The sequence below is a fragment of the Lycorma delicatula genome, chromosome 9 (genome assembly GCF_047948215.1).
Source record: "Lycorma delicatula isolate Av1 chromosome 9, ASM4794821v1, whole genome shotgun sequence".
NCBI classification, from domain to species: Eukaryota; Metazoa; Arthropoda; class Insecta; order Hemiptera; family Fulgoridae; genus Lycorma; species Lycorma delicatula.
Genome location: NC_134463.1, coordinates 85,092,601 through 85,115,452, shown reverse-complemented (window position 1 = coordinate 85,115,452; position 22,852 = coordinate 85,092,601). Strand labels below are relative to the sequence as shown.

General features: G+C 29.8%; 1 long non-coding RNA gene across 3 annotated transcripts in view; it reads left to right on the top strand.

The window, feature by feature from the left end:
• The first annotated feature begins 380 nt into the window (after positions 1 to 380).
• The window catches only part of LOC142329909 (uncharacterized), a 66,518-nt gene continuing 44,046 nt past the window's right edge, over positions 381 to 22,852 (top strand). The window contains exon 1 of one of the 3 annotated variants that reach the window (XR_012757618.1): positions 381 to 662. This is a non-coding gene — a long non-coding RNA (uncharacterized LOC142329909). Of the gene's footprint in view, positions 663 to 2,285; positions 2,608 to 22,852 lie in introns of those variants that run through there. The other 2 variants (XR_012757617.1, XR_012757619.1) reach the window with 2 other exon arrangements.

The following is a 22,852-nucleotide window of genomic DNA, read 5'->3' as shown; positions in this document are numbered from 1 at the left end:
TTACATACATAACAGTTTGTTAGATATAATTAATTAAGTAAAAATGTCATTATAACGCTGGCTGTTTTAGTAATAGGTGCATTTATAAAAGATATTTTAATATTTTATGTAATTATAAGTTCGTTAAGTCTGATAAATAATAACAATATAGTAAAACTAATTTAATATTAGACAACCTATGCTGGATAGTGAGTAGTTAAAAAAAAAAAATAATAAATGGAATAATTTTTTCATTACTTTAATGTTTAAAAGTACTCGTTAAAAGATGTCTGTTGTTGGCGGTCGCGCCGTGGTGGGGAGAAGACAGGCAGTGTAAACAGAGATGGTGAGTTGTTAAAAAAAAAATTAGATGGAATAATTTTTTCATTACTTAAATGTTTAAAAGTACTAGTTAGAAGATGTCTGTTGTTGGCGGTCGCGCCGTAGTGGGGGGAAGACAGGCGACAGGCAAACATAATGCGTGCAAACAGAGAAATAACTAATCAAGCCAGCAACTCTAGTACTGGACTATCGGGAAATTGTCGTTAGATAGATTGATTACGCATAAGCATTCAGTTAGTGCCTCAAGTTAATATTCACTCTTTTTTAACGTAACCTAATCCAGTTGTTAACGCCTTCCAGTTTATATCTTTTGTATGAGACGTCTGTTATTATTGACAAAGGTGAGTTTTATTTTTTTAATTAATATTATTACGGAATATTATAACATCTTTGAAACAATAATTCCCATTTGTTTTATTTGTTATATTCAAATTATTTATTAGATTAAAAATGTTAGAACTCAGTTTAACTCATTTATTTTTACAAAATAAATTAATAATTATTTACTGTGTTTATCTGTTGACAATGTATCCAAATAGTTCTAAATAGTTGCAAACCAGAATAGCAAAAATAAACAAATAAAAATGAAATGAGTTATATGCTTGGCTATATAGGTTATTTGGCCATTAATTAACTAGGGAAGTAAAATTTATTGTATATAAATTTACTGATGTAAGCCAAGTGTATTTCATGTGTTAGAAAGAGGTTTTCAACATGGAATTTATCATATCTCATTTTAGATATATTAATTTTTAAGTCGGATCAGTAAATAAAATCATCAGTAACTACATTGAAGGTTGATTCGTTATTAGGAGGGATTATATCGGAATCAAACACGAGGCCTTCTGTTTTACAGGCAAACATGCTTATGCCATCGAATGGATAAAAAATTAACAATCTTTAATGATAGCAATTTTATCACAAATTACATGAATAATTTTTAAAGAAAAGTGGTGTATTTAAATTACAAAATAATTTGTTGAGAAACAATGTTCGCTTTTCGCAATCATTACTTCTGAACTGTATGATAAACGATAAAATTATTGTTACAGATAATTTTATTTTTTTTATGTTTTCTATTCATTCGTTTAAATGAAAGAATGTATGTTATTTGTGCTGAAAAGAGTAGTAACATTCCTAAATAATAACTTTATTCACCTCTGTAAAATTAACAGAACTAGGTTTTTTTTTGCTGCACAATACGAGTTTACAAGAGCCTCATTTTACTTCCCGATAACTTTTTTAAGAAATTACAAAACTATTTAATAGGCTCTTATTACCTATTCATTCAAAATAAAATTAAATGATCTTACTTTACAGAACCAATATTAATCAGTTAATGAACTTTTAATGATTAATTATTAAAAAAAAACTTGAATATTCTGCATCTTCAATTAATATGTACAAATGTTATATAGTCAAATGATTTTCATTAACGCTTTCTAAATTGTATATATTTTATAAACATAATAACTTCACTATTTTAATTATGCCATTTTTTGTTGTATAAAATCAGTGATTATTTTACTAACTGTATTATACAATTTTTTTTTTTTATAAATAAAAGTAAAATTATAATATACTGATTCGTTAATATAATTAAAAAAATAAATAAAAAAATTTTACCGTAAAAATTAAAAAATTTTTTTTTCATCTTACCGGTTTGGAAGGTTTAGTTTGGAAGGTTTATTCTATGTAAATGTGTTATAAGTGAAAAACGCAACGCAGTGAATAATATGATGCCTTAGTTGACGGGCACGGGGCCAAGGGGGAAGAAAAAGTCAGGTTAATTGGCAACAAAGCAACTGTCAATACCTAATGTTAGAACTATTTCATATTAAGATTAATATTAAGATTCTCCGTATATTAAGAGAGAGGGGGGAGAGTGCAGAGACTCTCCCCCCTCGTTTGACTCTCATTCTCTTGGATCGTGTCGAAATTCATCAAACTGCGTATGTCAAAATGTGTGTTAGGTTGATGAAAAATTTTATTTTTTTATAATATTAGCTGCTTCCATTATATTCAGAGCGATGTAGAAAAAATAAACAAATCTTACATAATAATAATATTAGCTTACATTTTCTTTCTGATAATTTATTAATCTATTAAAAGTGTTGTTAACGAATAACGTTGTCATATAGTAAATAATGCTTTATTTCTTTTCTGTAGTGTTTTAAAAATCGTATCAAATTTTGATTATTTGTATTTATCGTATTAGATGTATATTAGATGTATTTTACGTGAAGCTAGAAAACCGTTTAGAAAATAATTCTACGTGTAAACTAGGTAAGTTCTTTCAAATAATAATATTTTGTAATAAGAAAAATGGTACACAAATAATGTGATTATTGGTTAACTTATGGGAATTTAATGAACTAATTTGCGCATTTTGTTTTGGCAAAAATGATTATTTTTAGATTAGTCAAATATATTTTTATTCTTGTTATTTTAATTAAAATTAAGTACAGATTACTTTATAAAAATATGTAACTAAAATAATTTGCTTTCAAGTAAGTCCCGATACACTAGTACACTAGAGTTTGTTGAATATTTTGTATACTAAACGTTTTATTTACGTATTTCTATTTAAAAGTTAATTATTTCGGGTATCAATATTCTAATAAAGTTCTGTTTTTTTTTAGATTTCTGTTAATAACAAAGCCTTTTGCCTGTGTCTACATTTGGTGATTAATAAATTAGCTATCTATTTTAGAAACATAAATTGCCTTTGTTGTTTAGTATGAAACACTTTACAAATATTTTCTCACTTTTCTTTGAAACCTACATTGATATGTTCTGCAGATCAAAACGGTCGGTTTTTATGTTAGATGGTCAGACTTATTAACTTTTTTCGACAAAAATTTAGCCAAAAGTTTTGTTCTGATTTTTTTTTTCATTTTTATTTTTTATTAACCGTGATAACTTTTGTACAACATAAAAGGGTAATGATGAATGAGGCTTTCAATTATTTAATTTTACCTAATATTCAATTTATATATATAATTACAACCGCGCACGTTGCACAACAAAAAAGTAATTTCCTTTAGTTTAATGTAAATGTTTTTATCTTGTACAGATTAAACTTTTTAAGTACGTCTGTTTTTTATTTTATACTCCCTTTAACGTATTTTTTGCTGTAAATAATAAAATAAAGAACTACGATTTGTCTATGTAAGAAAGTATTTTCGTTATTTTGGAAAACTTTGTTAACAAGGAAATTTAGGAGTTTTTTTATGTATTCTACCATTTTGGAACTTTAAAAGTTAAATTATTAATTTAACGCGTGTTTTATTATGTACATGGAATAATTTTTTTTAGGTAAATGGTTATGTTTGTTTCTTCTCTTACAAATATTCGTATAAAAAAGTTTAAAACCACACGCACTACGCGCATGTATATGTATATAAAATTAAATTTTATTGTTTTTTTTTTTACTTCGTAAAAATTGTATAATTAAGAAAATATCAGTTATTGACGTAACTAACTTTATCGATAAGATGGTACGCCTAAATATTAATTTATCTATCTTTACCTCGTCCACTTGTACAACGTTTCTCGTTGTTCTTAAAATATCGCAAAACTGGAACAAAGCACAACATAACCCGACTAACAAAGACGCTTTTACAACATAACCAAACGTAAACGGAAAACAACTAACCGACCGATCTATATTTCATTGGAGTATAGCCCAAATACACAGCATTTTATTATTAACAGAAAGAACGGGTTTTTTTCTGAGAAAAAATAACAAACGGTGTAGAAAAAACATTCGTTTACGGTTTCGTATAATTTTTACTAGAGTCCTGATAAACGGACGTCGGCACTAAATATATTTGGCTGCCCAAAATTATAATGTAAGCTAATAAATAAATAAATATATTTTATTACTTTATTAGTAAATTGAGCTTTTTAATTTGTTATCATTAATGAAATAAGTGCAGCTTAGTCATGCTTGATACTCAATTTGTATGCATCAGCTTAGCCTATTTGTATTACGACCTCATAAATAAAAAAATAAAAATACATTATAAATTCTATTTTAGTATATAAGGAAAAAACACAAATACTACATCAGTAAGCGAATAACATTTTAAAAATAAAAGATACTTTTGCAAAGTGCGTTTTTAATGAAGAGAAACGTTTTCACACGCGAGGGATTTACGTTTGTGTATATGTGACTTTATTGGGTCGTTCGCTAACCTCGTGGACTCTTCGAAACAGCTGATCATCGTGCTGGTAAACCGGCTATTGTGTCAAGGACACAATAGCTCCCCCCCCCGTTCCGTACCATAACTGGTAATGAACGATGGGTGGGGGTGGCGACCGGAAAGTCACTAGGCGGGTGACTTCCCTACGACTTGTGTCTCGCGACAGGCAAGTGAGGATGCCGAACTTCAACGAAACAGGCCGATTGTAGTCACGCGCCACATTAAAGTGGGACTAAAGCAGAATCGGATAACACATAGCTTCCAAATAATAACACCAAGCCACAATCAGCAATTACGCAATATACGCTTTTTCTGTAAACATTACTTCACACACCACTACCAACAAAGTTACCGCACTACTTACATTTTTTCTTCAACTCTTATCATTGTTTAAAGATATCTTTTTATATTATTAATGTTAGGTTTTTTTACTACTTCCTTATTAAAGTTGAATCATTTAGTTTCAATTTTTGAGTTAATAGTTTTTTAAATTGTATACTTTTAAACTATTTCCGATGTAATATATTTATTTAAAAAGGAATTTTTTAAATGTAATTAATAATCTTTTACGAAAAAACAACAATTTCTAATTGATAATTCGATTTGGTTTGCTTTATCCTTATTTTCAATCAGAATTGCACTATCTTAAATGAATTTTAAAGATTTTCTGAAAAAAGAAATTATGACTACAAAAAGGTAATCAGGTATACTTAACTATGTTACTTTCTAAGCTGTTAATTACCACGTGAATGGTATTAACTAACGTTTACTGATTTTACAGTCCAGGTATTCTTTATAACCGTATTTGAAAATATATAAAGTTTCAAATCGTAATTAAATATGCCCCTAACCACCTCAGCATATCTACGCGGCTGCATCGGGGCCGGGGCCGGTTTCTGAACTACAATTACTTCCTTAGGCTTTGAGGCAATATTTTCGAAACCCTCAACGAGAGCTGTGAAAGCTGCTCGGAAGAATTCTAAACGAAGCAATAAACTCTCCTTGGTAGCTGCACTGGTACTCTTGGGGTTTGCTAAATAGGAAAATAACCCATCTATTCCGTCAAAACATCATGGGCCAATAGGACAGAGCTGCCAGGTCTGCCCCCGGCCTGTGAAAACTCTTCAACGATTGGGTTCATACCTTCCCGGGTGGTCACCCTTACATCCATTTCCGAACTTACATTATCTGAACCAGTGTTCGAGGAGGACAATGGAAAAAGCTCCGGTCTCCTCCTCCGGCTAGGCTTTTTACCTACCTCTCTAATATCAGTTATGGTTGGAGAATCCCTGACCTAACAGTATACGAACAAAGTGCTCACTGTATTCCTTCTATCCAGAAATGTTGGGCACATGCCCACAAGCGTGACGACTACTCGCAGCGAGCTACAGACAGCTGGAGACCTTCTGTATTCTCCTGTCACTCTTTACACCTCTTCGCTGCTACTGGATCAAATGTGTGAAATCAAAGATTAACAAACAGTTACAGATTACGGTCTCCACTCTAAAGAGCCCGAGCAGGACTAAGGGTAAAGGCCTCTTTGCTCGTAACAGGGACTTACAACCAGGAGTCGTTGCTACTCTTTTTGCCGCGATAATGCGGGTGCTCGAACAAATCGTGCGTCAAAACACTCAGAACAGAACAGAATCGTCTAAATAATAAAGGCGCAAAACGTTGTAGCAGTTCTCAGACAGCAAGATTGTGAAACTGGGGAAGATACACACTCGACTACCAGCTCAAAAAAAATCACTGAAAAAGACTTTATACAACCCAAATACTCTGTTCGTGAAAAGAGACATAGTATTAGGAACGGTGATCACAATGCACCGGATCTAAATTTCGTTCAGTTGCCCACCTCCCGCCTGCGGAAGAGGCTGCAGAGTCTCGCGATGGGCAGCTGGAATGGAGCACCACGACTAAGGGAAGATCCTTGTATAAGTTTATACAGGATCTGGGGGAATGGTATGCCTCGAGCTCGTTTTTAAGGGCAACGGGTGTCCAGGTGCTCACCAACCACGCTAACTTGAATAAATGTCTGTTTCGATTCCGCCTGGCAGTTGATAAGCTGTGCGTCTGCGGGGAGGTCCAGTCAAATAAACACCTGATGATTGACTTCCCTGCTCTTGGGGGGTCCAGATACCGGGCCACCCTGGGATTTAGAGGTCAAGGGGAAAATTGGCATTAACAAGCGGCGAGTCAATGTGGCTGCATTGTCAGACCATGTGGGAGTTCCTGGATGCAGTTGCTTTGTCAACCGGCATCCGTAGTTTACTTTACCGCATTGCTGTGGGAAGCTAACCCTGAGTATAACTGACCACCAGCCAATTATTATGGCTCCAAGCGCTATAAAATGGTGGACTGGTCGCTTTGCTATTCGAGGTTCAGCTGCCGTTTGTGGCACAGACATCCGGTCTTATGCTTTAGGCTTTAGGGCGACCGAATGGGGTGGTGGTGGGAGAAATGCCAAGCAAACCATTATATACATAGTACTTTTTTATACATTAATATATTTTATATTTTCTATATATATATATATATATAGAAAGCTGAGGAATGTCCAACAATATAGTTAAATTAGAACGTGCCACGATTCTATCGGGTAATCAGATTTAAAGAAAAAATATATTTGGAAAATACGTGAGATAAAAATATTCACATATGCACATAAATGCATTAAAAAATAAAGTATCAAGAACCCCATAATCGATTGCTTACGCAAATATTAATTTCAAAGTATACGGTACTTGTTTTGATGGAAATATATATTATTTTCGTTAAAATAGAACGAAATTTAAAAAAAAAAAATTTTTTAACAGAAATTCTTTCATAGAAAGCTTAGGATCACTGAAGGGAACATAGTTCGATATAATGTACTTCAAGCTACCTTAGATAAAATTTCAAGCTACACATACACAGAGAGAGAGAGAGAGAGGGAGATTTTATTAACCCTCCCTTTGAAACTGTTGAGTGCGATATTACACCCGAAAACCGATTTTACTCCGTTTGTTATTTACACATAATAAATAAACTACCTGATATAGTAGTTATTAAATCTGTCTGTTCAAATATTTCATTTTAACTGTTACAGTGTCAAATTTTAATATACGTACGTAACGACAGATTAATAAATCTCAGTGTTGATTCTGTGTTTAAAAAATAAAAGCATGACTCAATATTTTTACATCCTAAAACTTCATTTCATAATTAAAGAGAAAAAAAAATTAGATGTTAATATGTCAATGAAATTAATTAATTATTTAAGAGGAAATGAATATTTTGTGCTTTTTTATTTATATGATTATGAATATTTGTTTTAGTAATGTGTGAAGTCGATAACCGTTAATTACCGCGCTGTCTGGCATGCGTCTCTGTGTTATGTAAGGTTGTGTAACCCTTTCTCACACTACAACCTAGTATAAACATTCAAGGTTAGATAGTCAAGTACTTAAATACATTCCTTATACAGTAGCAAAATTTAGTATGCTATTTTTTATAAAATAATTAAAGTCAACAATATCAGATAAAACGTGCAAGTTTTCGCTTTCACCGTATGATTATTTTTTATTTTTATTTTTTATTTTGTTATCTTCTTAAGCATTACTTTATGTGCAAATTAAAAATGAGGATATTAAAAAATAATCGCTAATTCAAAGAGTGGAACCCAATACATTTAGTTTTTTTTTTAATCTGGTTTAACTGTATGTTTGTGACCTGATGTCTAAGTTGAGAATCGAACCCGAGACCTTCAGCATATCAATCGTTTTTTTCCAACATATTAATCAAACTTATTTACAGATGATACTTAAGTAAATAAAATTGAACTGTGTGAAGAACAAATCAATTCCGTATCTAACATTCACATGAATATAAGCAATCTGAGACAGAAGCATTACGCAAGTAATTATTTGTAGTGACCAAGAGTCAATCCCAGGGCTTTAAGATCATGAATAGTGTTTTTTAAAGACGATACTCGGATAAGCATATTATGCTGTGAACTGTCTCCAAGCTGAGAAAAAATCCGGACGGAACCTTCAGTTTGAGTAACCTTTTTTTAATTGCCAATACTCAGACAAGCATTAGACATATAAGCTAGTGTCCAAGCCGAAAATAGAACCCAAAACCTTCAGTTCATCATTGGTTTTTTATATTACGGAGGTGACAAAATAGATTATAAAAATGAAAATGAGACCCAACAAAATCTAATTTCATTTCACTTAATGAACTTTCAATAGAATCTTTGGATTTAAGTGTTTCAATCATTGATAGCCACGTATTATCTAAAAATAAAGAATTATATTTTAAAAGATTTAAATAAAATTAAATTAGGCTTAACGTGTATACTAAAGTTATTTATAAGTAGAATCGTGTACGTGTATGCACGCGCGTACACACACATCCATTTGATTTTAATATTGAATATTGCTGAACTATAAAATATGGAGATATGATAACTTTGAACTTTAGAAATAATATTAATCATTACCGCCTTACGTACCAGCCATGATTTTTGTAATCTATGTCATAAAAGATGTGGCCCTGTTATTTTTTTTTGAGCTGATAACTATAAAGTCATTAAATATTACGCTATTATAAATTTTCCAGATCCCTGACAGTGAATCGAATCCGGAACGTGTAGTCAAGATGTTAATCAGCTACCTCTCTGATAGCGTGGAGGTCATGTTACTTCTAAAAATAATTAATACTATTTGTTTTAAATAGTATTTAAAAATAATTTTTTTTTTTAAATTCCTATTTTATATTTAAAAAAATAATAGTAACACTTAAAATTATTGATGCGCTTGCAGGTCTGTATTGACATGTACAAAATATCAAGTTTGGTTACATACATAACAGTTTGTTAGATATAATTAATTATGTAAAAATGTCATTATAACGCTGGCTGTTTTAGTAATAGGTGCATTTATAAAAGGTATTTTAAAAGTTCAAGTCTGATAAGTAATAATAGTAAAAATAATTTAATATTAGACAACCTATGCTGGATGGTGAGTTGTTAAAAAAAAATTGTTCATGAATGAAGCAATTTGCGAACCGAATTTTAGATAGAATAATTTTTTTATAACTTTAATGTTTAAAAGTACTCGTTGTTGGAAGATGTCTGTTGTTGGCGGTCGCGCCATAGTGGGGAGAAGACAGGCATAGTGTTAACAGAGAAATAGCTTATGCCAGCCAGCAGTTGTCGTCTAGTACTGACTGGCGGGAAATTGTCGGTAGCTATATCACTCATGTGCATTCGGTTACTGCCTCGAGTTAATGTTCACTCTTGTTTAACGTACGTATCCAGTTGTCATCCAGTGTTGTATCCAGTTGTCATCCACTTTACATCTTTTGAATGAGACGTCTCTTATTATTGATTAAGGTGAGTTTGATTTTTTAAATTAATATTAGTACGGAATATTATAAAATTTTTGAAACAATAATTCCCAGTTGTTTTATTCTTTGTTGTATTCAAATTATTTATTAGATTAAAAATGTTAGAACCCAGTTTACACTCATTTATTTTTACAAAATAAATTAATGATTATTTACTGTGTTTATCTGCTGATAATGTATCTAAATAGTTGCGAACCAGTACGCAAAAATAAATAAAAATGAAATAATTTATATTTTAGGTTATTTGGCCATTAATTAACCAGGGAAGTAAAATTTATTGTATCTAATTTACTGATGTAAGCCAAATCACATCACATTTCATATGTTAGAAAGAACTTTTCTACAAGAAATTTATCATATTTCATTTTAGATACAATATTTTTTAAGTCGGATCAGTAAATAAAATCATCAGTAACTACACTGAGGGTTGACTTGTTATAAGTTTTAGGAACCCTAACCGGAATCAAACACAGGGCCTTCTGTTTAACAGACAAACATGCTTATGCCATCGAATGGATAAAAAATTAACAATTTTTAGTTGTAGCACTATTTTATCACAAAGTTGCATAAATAAGTTTTAAAGAAAAGTGGTGTATTTAAATTACAAAATAATTTGTTGAGAAACAATGATCACTTTTCGCAGTCATAACTTCTGAACTGTATGATAAACGATAAAAATATGCATAGAAATATTGTTACAGATAATTTTATTTTTTTAATGTTTTCTATTCGTTCGTTTAAATGGAAGAATGTGTGTTCTTTATGTTATTAAATTGTTGTTTGTGATAAATTGTGTTATACGTAAAAGAGTAGTGACATTCCTAAATAATAACTTTATTCACCTCTATAAAATTAACAGAACTAGGTTTTGTTTTACTGCACAATACTTCAGCTTACAAGAGCCTCATTTTGCTTCCCGATAAATTTTTTAAGAAATTACAAAACTATTTAATAGGCTCTTATTATCTATTCATTCAAAATAAAATTAAATGATCTCACTTTACAGAACCAATATTAATCAGTTAATGAATTTTTAATTATAAAATTAAAAAAAAATCTTGAATATTCTGAATCTTCAATTAACATTTATAAATGATATATAGTCAAATGATTTTCATTAACGCTTTCTAAATTGTATATATTTTATAAACATAATAACTTCACATATTTTTAAAGGTATTTATGCCATTTTTTTATGCGTCGTGGAGTAACGTATTACTACTACTCATTTCCGTTGTATTCTACTTACATATACCAACCACAATAAAAAAAAATCATTTAAATTATTTTTTCTGTTAAGAAAAACCTAATCTTATGAAATACAATAATTAAAAGAGAGTGAAGCACGTTGTATATGTATGCTATGCAAAAAAAAACATTCCCATCGGTAGCGTTGTCAAAAATATACTGATACTCCTGAAATATACTGAAGTACCTGGGTTTGACTCCCAAATAGCTTAACATTTATAGACCAATCTCAGTTCATGTCGTTAATTATTCGTAAATAAATATATGCTCAGGAATAATACAAAAAAAATAACAAATAAATAAAAAAAAACATTTTTTTGCTTGTAAAGAAAGCAACAAAAATAAATAATAATATTAAAGAAATAATATTAAAATGTTCAGGACATTGCCTTAAAATTAAACGAATCATGAAGATCCGAATAATCGAGTGTTAAATAAATATATATTTGTTTCCAAAATAATTACTTCCATCCAAATATTTAAACGTAATTTTGGTTATTAAAAATAATTTTTTTTTTAGGAATTGAAAGCAACGCAGCATTCGGTTAAATGAACATTAGAAGTCCGATTAATTGCGAACCATCTAATTAAAACTTTATTATAATTAATTGAACGTGCATTAAAAGTGATTCAATCGATATTTGAAGTTTGGAATTTAAATAAAAAATTATTCTTTATTCTGATAAATTTTCTCGTGTACAGTGGCAGAGCTTAGAGTATTTAATTCAAGGATATCAGGTTCGAATCCTAAACAGACTCATTAAAAGTGGTTGTACTAATGTACAATTCCCGTTCAACCAAACTGTAGCGGACACGTTATCTACTGTGATGGAAAAAAACATTCGAGGGTCGGAATGGATTCATCACTCTTTATGTGCCTCTGGCTGCGAATTGTAATAGCTCTATGTATGTTGTCCCTTTTCTTCTACTTACGAAAAAATCTTTAGATCAGAGGTTAAATTTTGTTTTTATTTTTAATTTACCGTTAACAAGTTTTTGTTGTAATTCTAATAAGAAATCGTCTATTCTTTTTCACTTACGAAAAGACATTAAAAAATTTAATCAATATTTTAGAAAAAAAATCGTCAAAAACTTTATCAGTAATTTTTGTAATTACAAAGTTTTAGCAAAAATGCACTTTCGGCGAAAGAATAAAAAAAAAGCGCAACAAATGTATGCTTGTTTAAATAGCCTACGGTATTATGCGCGCGCACACACAAATTTATTAAACTATATTAAACTACAAATTATCACTAAAATAAATTAATAATTTTTCTTTATAGAAAGCTTAGAAGTACTGAAGACGAACAAATTTCAGTATAATAAATTAAAAGTGCCACGATTTTATTGGATACTAAAAATGAATTATTTCTTTAACTTGTAAAATAGTACAGTCAATTTGTATTTTTATTTGAAAATCCTTACCTACCGATTGATGTTTTTTCCATATGTTAGGAGTGATGAGGGAAGCTTAACTCCAGATTTTTAACATCCCCCTCCCATAGATTTTTGAAAAACTCGAAAAGTTTTTGAAATGCGTTTTTCTCTGAATCTATGCATTTTAGAGAAAAGTTTTTCAAACAAAAATTGTTGAGTACATTTTCCTCTACAATTAATGTCTTTGAAGTTATGTCGTATAATTTGAAATTGAAATACTAGGTGGCGCTGAAGTTGTAAAAAACGTGTTTTATCGGTTTTTTCACCGGAAAAATTTGTTTTTCGTCGGTATTACATTTGGAAAAGTTGTTAATCTCAAAAAAACAGACAACTTTAATTTTAACAATTTTCTTGTATGACTTACCGCTTTGGAGCTGTAGCTTGTGGAAGTGTGAAAATGTTGTGAATCGGGCACGTGTTCGAAACCGGCTTAGTCGCTGAACAATGCCGATCTCCCCGGCTACAGTAACAATAGGACCGCTGCGTTGCCATTGTACCGCTATAACTCTGGAATGCTGTCGTATAAGAAAATTGTTTAAATAAAAGTTGTCTGTTTTTTTGAGATTAACAACTTTTTCAAATGCAATACAGACGAAAACCATTTTTTTCCGGTGAAAAAACCGAAAAAAAACACGTTTTTTACAACTTCAGCGCCACCTAGTATTTCAATTTCAAATTATACAGCATAACTTTAAAGACATTAATTGTAGAGGAGAATGTCCTCTACATTTTTTGTTTGTAAAACTTTTCTCTAAAATGCATAGATTCAGAGAAAAACCTTTTGTGTTTTTCAAAAATCTATGGGAGGGGGATGTTAAAAATCTGGAGTTAAGCTTCCCTCATCACCCCTAACGCATGGACAAAAGATCAATCGGTAGGTAAGGATTTTCAAATACAGCCTATTTTGATGACAAATTGCCTGTACTAAAATAAATATATTCCTATACATACATAATTTCTTTAAAGTAAATCGTGTATTAAGGGTCGGATAATCGACTCTTTTACAGATATTAATTTCAAAGATACGGTGCCTATTTCGATGTAAATATTTAATTGTTATTTTGGTTAAAATAGGTAAAGTATATTCTTTAGCCAATTTTTTTTATTTATAGAATGCCTAGAATCACTGATGAAGAAACTTACAATGTACTAGATTATAAGATACCACGACCCCATCGAATAACAGGATACTAAGAATGAAATACGTAAAATAATATTGTTAACATATGTACCTAATTTCATAAAAAAATACTAGGTATGAAGAACCTGATAATGGACTGTTCCGTAGATATTAATTTCAAAGTATTTTGATGGAAATATTTATTTATTATTTTCATTAAATTAAATAAAATATTTTTTTACAACATAAATTTTTATTGAAAGCTTGGAATCACTGAAGAGGAACATTTTTCACTATAATATACTTGAAGCTATCAACTGTATCGTAAAATCATACAGTGGAAATTAACTATTTTCGTAAAATATTACTATATATACTTAATTTTCTTAAAATTAAATTGTGTATGAAGCACCGAACAGTCGACTGTAACATTGATATTAATTTTAAAATATATTTATTTTTATATAATTATTTAATCATTATTTTGGTCATAATAAAATTCTTAGATGTTGGCAATAACTTAAAAATTGAAAACAACACACACTTTTGGATAAGTGATTATTAGAACAACCGGTTAATCGATAATTATATAGTTAACATTCCTAATGTAATTAATTGAACCTCATATATGTAAAGGTATTTTCATGCAATTTTTTAAATTTGAAATTCTTTAAATATTTATAATTTTTCTCGTGATTGGCTGAAGTATTTTGTGTACAAGTGCAGCGCCTTTGGGTTCTTAATTCAAGGATCGGGTTCAAATACACTAACAGTTTTGGCCTAATGGATATTCCTGTGGTCGACTCATTTAATACGGATACCTACCCTTTATAAAGTATCAAGGAAAATAAGGCTATTTTCCTAGATTATGATAAAGGCCGTCGGGCGTCGTTATGGATTCATTACAATCTTGCGTACCCCTTGACTTCAAAATTTGTAGCTCTATGTATTCACTCCTTTTCTTCTTCATGGTGGTTCAGTGAATAACTTTAATTTTAAATAACTTTAATTTCAATTTATTATTTGTACTGTTGTATTTTCCAATTTGTATTATATATTTTTTCATTATTATTCAATAATATTTCATGATTTTGCATTTTCAGATTCATTTTTGTACGTAAATAAATTCTTATAGTGTTTTATATATATATTTTTTTTGTCCAATGAAGAAACATCAAAACCAATATATATAAAATTGTGACCAAGCTTGGTCCTTTTTCGGTAAGTGGGTACCACTTTTTTCAAAAAGTAATCAAGTACCCATATTTTTTTTTTGTTTTTTAATAACCAAATTAACCTTCAAAACATACTTTTTTATTAAAATAACCCAGTAACTTTAGGATTACATTCCTTCTTATTGCAATTTTTAGCTCACCACCATAAACTGGCATTACTTTGGGTATGTGCATCTGTTTTTGGTTCAAAAAAGTTTTCACTATGGTTTACTGTTTCATGTTTGTAATTAATCAAGGTTAGCAAGAAAAAGTGTATATTAAGTTTGGTTAGATTATATTTATAATTTCTCTACAAATACTCACTGATTTGAAAGAATTCTGCTTCTATTGTATTTTTTTTTTTTTTTTTTTGAAAATGAGGACTTGTCTATTTCTACTGTCATTCGCGTAAGTATATAATTCATACCTTGTAAATTTTCTATACAATCAAATGCTTTCCATAAATCTGATATGATTTTAGTACATGGTTCAATACATGCTACAATTGTAGACATTAATGTCTCCTTTGTTTTATCAGGAACAGCACACATGAAACATTTTTTTGTTTCACAATGAATTCCTCCAAAAACCCGCTGTTGTGGTAACATTCGTCCTCTGTTATATTTTCTTTTAGAAAACAGAGACTCATCAGTATTACAATAGTTCCAGGTCCACCTAGTTTTGTAATAATTTTAAGGCACATATTTTAGTAATAAATATAATAATTAAAAAACATGTTATTTGGTTATTGTTATATAAATGTAAAAATGTTTTATTATTTTTAAAAACAAAAAGAAAAAAGTTGTACCCACTTACTGAAAAAGATCTTTAAGCTTTTATTTGCTTTATATAAAAATTATATTTAGATTTAGTTTGAGTTGGTTTTATTATATGTTCTTGTCAGATATATAGTTTTGATTTCCAGAAGAATCCTTTTTGTTGATTTGTAAAGTTTTTGATTAAGTAGATCTTTGGTTTATATATATATATTTTTTTGTTGATACATTTCCATTACCTCTTTTTTGACTGAGACATGATCTCTTGTTTCTGATAGTCCTGACCATTCGAAAATGACTTTTCCTTGAAGAACTAAATGGATTACTTCCCAAAAGAATTTTTTTTTGATTTGTGAAGCTTTCATGCAAATAAATATTATGTTTATCCAGTTTGTTCTCTACATCTGTATTTGTTATAACTGTTTTTCTTTAGTTATAAATTTTAATCCTTTTTTGAGTTATATATTTATTTTACTATGATATTTCCTTCTCTTTATCTTTAATATATTTTATTGGGCATATATCTGTAGATTTCCTCTATGTCTTTTCTCCCAACTTGTTCATCATGTTTCATTTCTATTTTATAGATAATTTGTTTTAGGTTTTTGTTATATTTCTTCTTTATGCCTATGATTTCAAGATTGGTTTTTCATTGGTTATATTAGAATATTTTGATTCTATTTGACGTTTCTTGCATTTTTATTTTGTTCTCTTTATCTTCTTCTTCTAGTTTGGTGAGTTTTTTAAATTCATAGATTTCTTCTTTATTAATATTTTTGGGTTAGTTGTTCTCGTATATTCAATTTTTGTTGATAGGTTTTTGTTTTGTTCTTCTATTTCACTTTTTAATTCTTTAAAGGACTGTTCAGAGTTTGTGTCATGACATTCAGTTTCTTGTTTATTAATTTTTCATTCAGGCTGAACACTCTATCGTAACTTACGGTTCACATAAACCCTCTCGTTTAGAACCAGCCATGTTGCCATGTTGCCGAAAAAAGAGGTTTAAAGCAGTACTTGTTCATAATGAGGTAAGGAGTTTGTAGAGAGCTGTTAACAAGAAGAGTTCACTCAGACCTTAGTACCTGGTGATTACGAAGGAAGGTGGTAATTTATAAGATTTGTTATTTTTTAATAGTTAGCAAATGTACCTAAGAAAAATTCACCTTAATTAGGTGAAATCTCAAGATATTGAGGGTGACCTTGCTCTACAACCTCAATCCCTTGATCTTTTAAGTTGAAAATTTAATTGCATCATTTTCCCATATATAGAAGTAATCTGACAAAGTCTGATCAAAATCACTCCTGTAGTTATGGAGATATAAGGTGATTTAGAGGCTAACACCAAACACACACAAGTACATATGAACCTTAACATTCAGAAAATTTCCATCCAGTTTTTTGGATAACTTAGGTAACAAAACATAAAGATCCGGTGAAAACCACATATCCCCAAATTGGACTGATTACAATTTTTCTCCTTCTAGAGCTGCAGTGCTGTCTAGATGGGAAAGTAATACTTCCTCAATTCTTAGTCATAAAACATAGTCACTAAATCTTATAGAATCATATATAATCTATCACTGCTTCTTATGATTGATCCATTTTCCATTCTCCAAAAAATTGACCGTTGACTTGGAAATACAAAGATAGTAAAAAATGTTAAATTTATGTCACAATTAATTTTCATAGATTAACATCTAATGGTTAATCCTATAAATTCTTCATGTTAAACACTCAATTACCTTTTTGAAACTGATCAGATTAAGTAATCTTATGAGAACCATAGTATTGCATCATATGTAGGATATTTATCATGATTATCATATTTATCATATGAGGGAAGAATAAAATGTTTACAGGTAAAGAGTTTTGTACCATCTGAAATGGTAGATTTAATTTGTAATTTCCCAAAAAGGTAATCTGTAATTATGTGATTAACTTAAGGGAGAAACTAGGGGGGTACTACAGTTTAAAGGTTAGGAGAAACTGATTGGGTATATTTTTACAACCATGTAGCTTTATAAAAATGTCAAATATTTCTTTATTCTGGGTAGTCTAAACATTTCTGAATCATCTAATGTCAGCCATGAGCAAATATTACTTTTCTATTTTAATATTATAGTTTGTATTAAAAAACTTCATATTGTTGCCACATACATGCTGAGTTTCATATCAGCGAACGCAATGCTAACAGTTCAGATGTCAGCAGGAGTACAATATATGTAAGCGCCTTCAGGCATCATTCCCACCTTGTAGCTGACCGCACAGCTCTCCCACACAGCAGTGCTGTGGCCCCACCGCTTGTAGGCTCCTATAAAAGAGCGACTTTTCAGTTCATTAGTGACCACCGCCTGGAGAAGAAGCAGAAGTAGAAGAAGATGGAAGAAGAAAGAAGAAAGAAGTTCTCTGATCAGCCCAATGTGGGACTTCTCGACAGATGCCAACATCCCTGTCAGAGCAGCAGGCCTGGCCGGTCCGTCGTGGGAGCCACTGGACGTGGACGCTACTTTTCCACCCCAGCTTGCGGGCTTCAATCGCCCTGGTTAGTGGACCCAGCAGCAGGAGCTGGCCCAGCATGGGATCACTTAGGGAGACCCCTCGGCCATGCCGGCGGAAGATGACCAACGCTGATCCGACTGTGTGGCGCTCTGGGAGTCACCACTGCCACGCTCTAGTAGGGACCCAACTGTGAGATTATGAAGGGACCCTGAAGATTTCCTAGTGGCGACTCCAGAATCAATAGCATATATTAGTTTGTTAAATCTTGGTTTATAATTTTGACTGTAATTGGTGTTATGTTTTAGTGCCATACGCTAATTAAATAAATAAAAGGAAGCTTGGTCTGATACCAATTGATGAGCCGCAACTCCCTGGCTGCAGCCAAACCGACATCGCCAGAGACCAGCTTCCAGACCCAACAGCTCTTTTCAGGTCTACCTCACAAAACGTACAAATGGCCTTTTTCAGGGCCAACACTCCAAAAACCTCAAACAGCCCTTTTCAGGGCTACCACAAGGTTTTAAAGTGCCACATGCCATCGAAGATATTCGGTAACAATATAAACTTAGCTATTTCTGTTGCTGTCATAGTTGTTGTCAAGCCATATATCTGTCGTGGAATGGTAAAATCTTGCCTTTCAACTGGAGATTCTGTGTTCAAATCCAAGTCAGGCATGACATTTTTCATAGGTTACAAACTCCATTTGTATATTCCCACATACAAGCCTTTTATAGTTTACAGATAGACATATTGAGTAAGGTTGGTGTGGTATGTTAATAAATGAGCACACCAACTGTCAACTATGAATTGAGATGATTGTCAATGTGGTTCAAGGTAATCAAAAATTGATCATTTTAGAGCATTAAAATTCATCTTCTTAGAACTTCTATTTTGTTTCTCATGAAGTGAAGTGATCATAAAAATGACATTCTATTGTAAGTTTTATCCTCAATGAATTTGTAAACTTCTTTTACAATACACAAGGTACAATGTATAGGGTTGGCATGAAAATTTCTTGAGCATTATAAAATTGAAGATGATGTTTTTCTTTATATAATTGTCATGTTTGGTGAGACTTGTTTATATATTTAAGTGAAGAGAAAAAATCAATCATTGGTAAATACATGGCCATGCTCACTCATTAACCAATTCATAAAAGTATCAGCATACTATTTCTGCTTGGAAAATCGCAGAAACATATTAGGAAAGAAGAGTAGATAGAAACTGCCCCTTCTCTCTCCCATAATATCAATCAACAACTGAATACTGAATCATAATCAATTCAAAGTATATTTTGAGACATTAAAAAAGTTCAGAAAATCCATTAAAAACAAATATCAAGGCATCTTGTAATCAGGAAATGTTTGATCATTCTTTTTACAGACTGAATTTGGCACATAGTAATTACAGTAAATGTGATAAGTTTGCATTCTTTTGTTTTGCCGATAATAAATTGCAACCTGTTATGGAAAGATAGTTCAAATCAACAGATTAATTTTTCACTGATGGAATTCAAAAATTACTGAAATAATTTTACAAGTGCCTCAATTGAGCTGGACAAAAAAATTAATAAATAAAAGATGTAAATTAAATTATAACTGTATTTTTAATATAATTCAATATAAATTAGCTTCCAGATAGCTGTCAAATATATTAAGTGCTGAAATAACAAGAGAAGTGGAATGAAATGAAATTAAAAAACTTCCTTATTAGTAGGAAATTAATAAGAAAAATTGCATTTGTACTGATTTTTGTGTAATATTTGAGTTTAAAATGGATATTAATTATGTACAGGACATAATTTTACAAGTACCAAAACTACATAAGTATTCATATTTTTATTTACGATAAAAATAATTCCATACATCAATCATACAATATTCTATCATTTAAAATTATCTAGCCTTATGTATTATACATTAAATGTATACACTACCATAGTAGTCAATATAATATCCATAAACAGAATAAAACATATAACTAGTTATTAATGATGTTTCTTTTTAAATGTGTTCAGTACATTATAGTATGAATATGCTGCATTCATTGCCTACAAAAATGTTAAAACATAATTATTATTGAAAAATAAGAATAAACAGATTATATCATTATATATGTAGAGCAAAAACAAATGCTTATAAAAAATTGATCTGTGATGAATTTTGTTATGTTATTTATAAAATAAAACAGTGAAGATTTCTTATATGCATTATTTCTGTTCCCATTTTTACTAAATTGTAAATTATAAATCACATCTGCCCTGCCATTGGAAAAGCAATTGCTTTGATATTTAATGGTATAATTTTCAGTTTTGAAATCCTGTTATATTAATGTACATTTTATTCTTTTCACAGGATTATCACTTACTAATTATAATTCAATAATGAAATGACTTTCTGAAAACTCAACAAGTTATTTCATTATTACTTTCACATAAATATTTAAAATAGATCTCTTGTGTTTCATTATATTTTATATAAACATAGATTATTTGATAGTGTACAATCAACTTAACAGACTGTTTTGAGATAAAAATAGTATATTTGTATATTACACTATTCTGTAGTACACAGAATAATTTAACAGTACATAGTTAAGAGAAAATAGATGAATTTAAAAAATTACTTTTTTCATTTTATATTTTAGTAGAGAAAATATTGTTTCTGAAGTGTATAAAATGTAGAAGTTAATTTTTCTCAAATAAGCTTTTAAATTTGAAGGGTAATGGATTTGATGTAACAGCTAAGATATTTAAGATTGTGTATTGAAAAAAAAAAAATGAACCGGAGTTTATGTGTACATAATTGATAATTGATAGTGTTTCTATAAATCATAATTTTTGCAAAAAAAGATTTTATATTAATTATGTTTTTGTTTGGTTTTCATCAACTTAAATCTTAACAACTTTCACTCCACTGATTTTTTATTTGATAATATGATAAAAATAAACATCAATACTGATTATATAGTCTAAATATAAGTAACTTTAATCAAAACAGAGGCGCAGTACACTACTAAGTTGCAAGTCAAAATACTTGCTCCATCAGTGTGATGAAAAATAAAGGTTATAACTGACTACTTTCTTTATTTGAAAATTTTTTATTTTCAAATATTATTTCAAAATCAAATTCCATGAAAGAGAAATAAACAAAATACACTGTCAGGAACATAATTCCAAGGAAACGAACTAAATAATTAGTAATAAGTTGTAATAAAATACAACCTGGTTCCATAAACTTATTTTCATTAGTCAAAGATATGTTTTTTTTTTCCTAAAGTGTACATTGCAATCTGTTCAGCTAGTGAACAATAAGTAACCCCTTACATCTCAATGAGATGAGTGAGCTTGATATGTATGACTTGTAAATGATGTGTAGTCTTGTGCAGACTCACCTGAGATGTAAAAAGAAACATATGAAATAAAAGAATATATATGACACATTATTAATTACACAATAAAAATAAATAAACAAAAAATCTATGCTGTCGTAAATCGTTTGTTGCCTTTTCATCAATAAATAATTAGAAGGGTAAAGAACAATATCCTGAATTATAATTATGGTAACAGGGAAATAAAATAAATTCAAAAAATAAATAAAATGATAAAGATAAAAATAAAATAAAGAATCCATTAAGGACAGGGTTCATCACATTACTATACTTATTTAATGATTAGTGTATTGCTAACAATTGAAAAATTTCTCAAGTTGAGTACTTGAAGTCCAAAAGGTTTAATTTCCACTGGTCTGTTGGTACGTGTCATAATCATTAACAGTGACTTTCTAAACCATTTCGGTTTATCAATCCATTGACATTCATACAGTGATCTTCTTAAGATTTCATCCTGAAAAAATATTATTTATCTTATACTTATTCATATTTAAGTAAGCAGTTTTAATTTAGTCTTAAAATCAATTACTACTGTAAGAATCTAAAGTCCGATGCACTTAAAGGATGTGGTTTACATGCACGATTTGAACTTCATAGTACTTAACTAATTAAAAAAAATTCACCTTTCGTAGAAGATTGTTTAGTGAAATAGGACAAGAAATATATACCAGTCATTTATTTCTCTTTCAATTATTATTCTTATTTTTTTAATGGGCTTCCATTCTCTTGTATTTTCAATTATTTTTCCCTACTATGTTAAAACTAAAAAAAATATGCAAAGAAAGCTATGCTAAATGGTTATTGAATTAAATTTGGAAAACAAGAAAGCACACAAAAATCATTTATAAATAAAATTACATAAATTTCTGTTGACCAGAAACTGACAATCAAGTCAGTAAAAAATAAGAATTTTTAAACAAATTGAAAAGCAACTTAATTTAAAAGTATTGGAATGTTGTTCCAGAAAAGCTTTTTCATAACTGTGTTTTTTTTATTTTTACCAATTTATTTCCATTTCCTCCTTTTTTTAGAAGTTTAATTTAAAAATTTTTTTTATACTATTTTATGATATTTTTAAATAGCGAGATGATTAGTATAATATGAATATTACTGGAGAGCTTATTCAACTGTTGTAAGTAATAAAATCAAATCATGGAAACTGAATTTCATTCTGTTATTAGTGTACCTGGCAGTGCTTCACTATTACTAAATTTGAGTATGAATTATTATATTTAACAAATTATATTA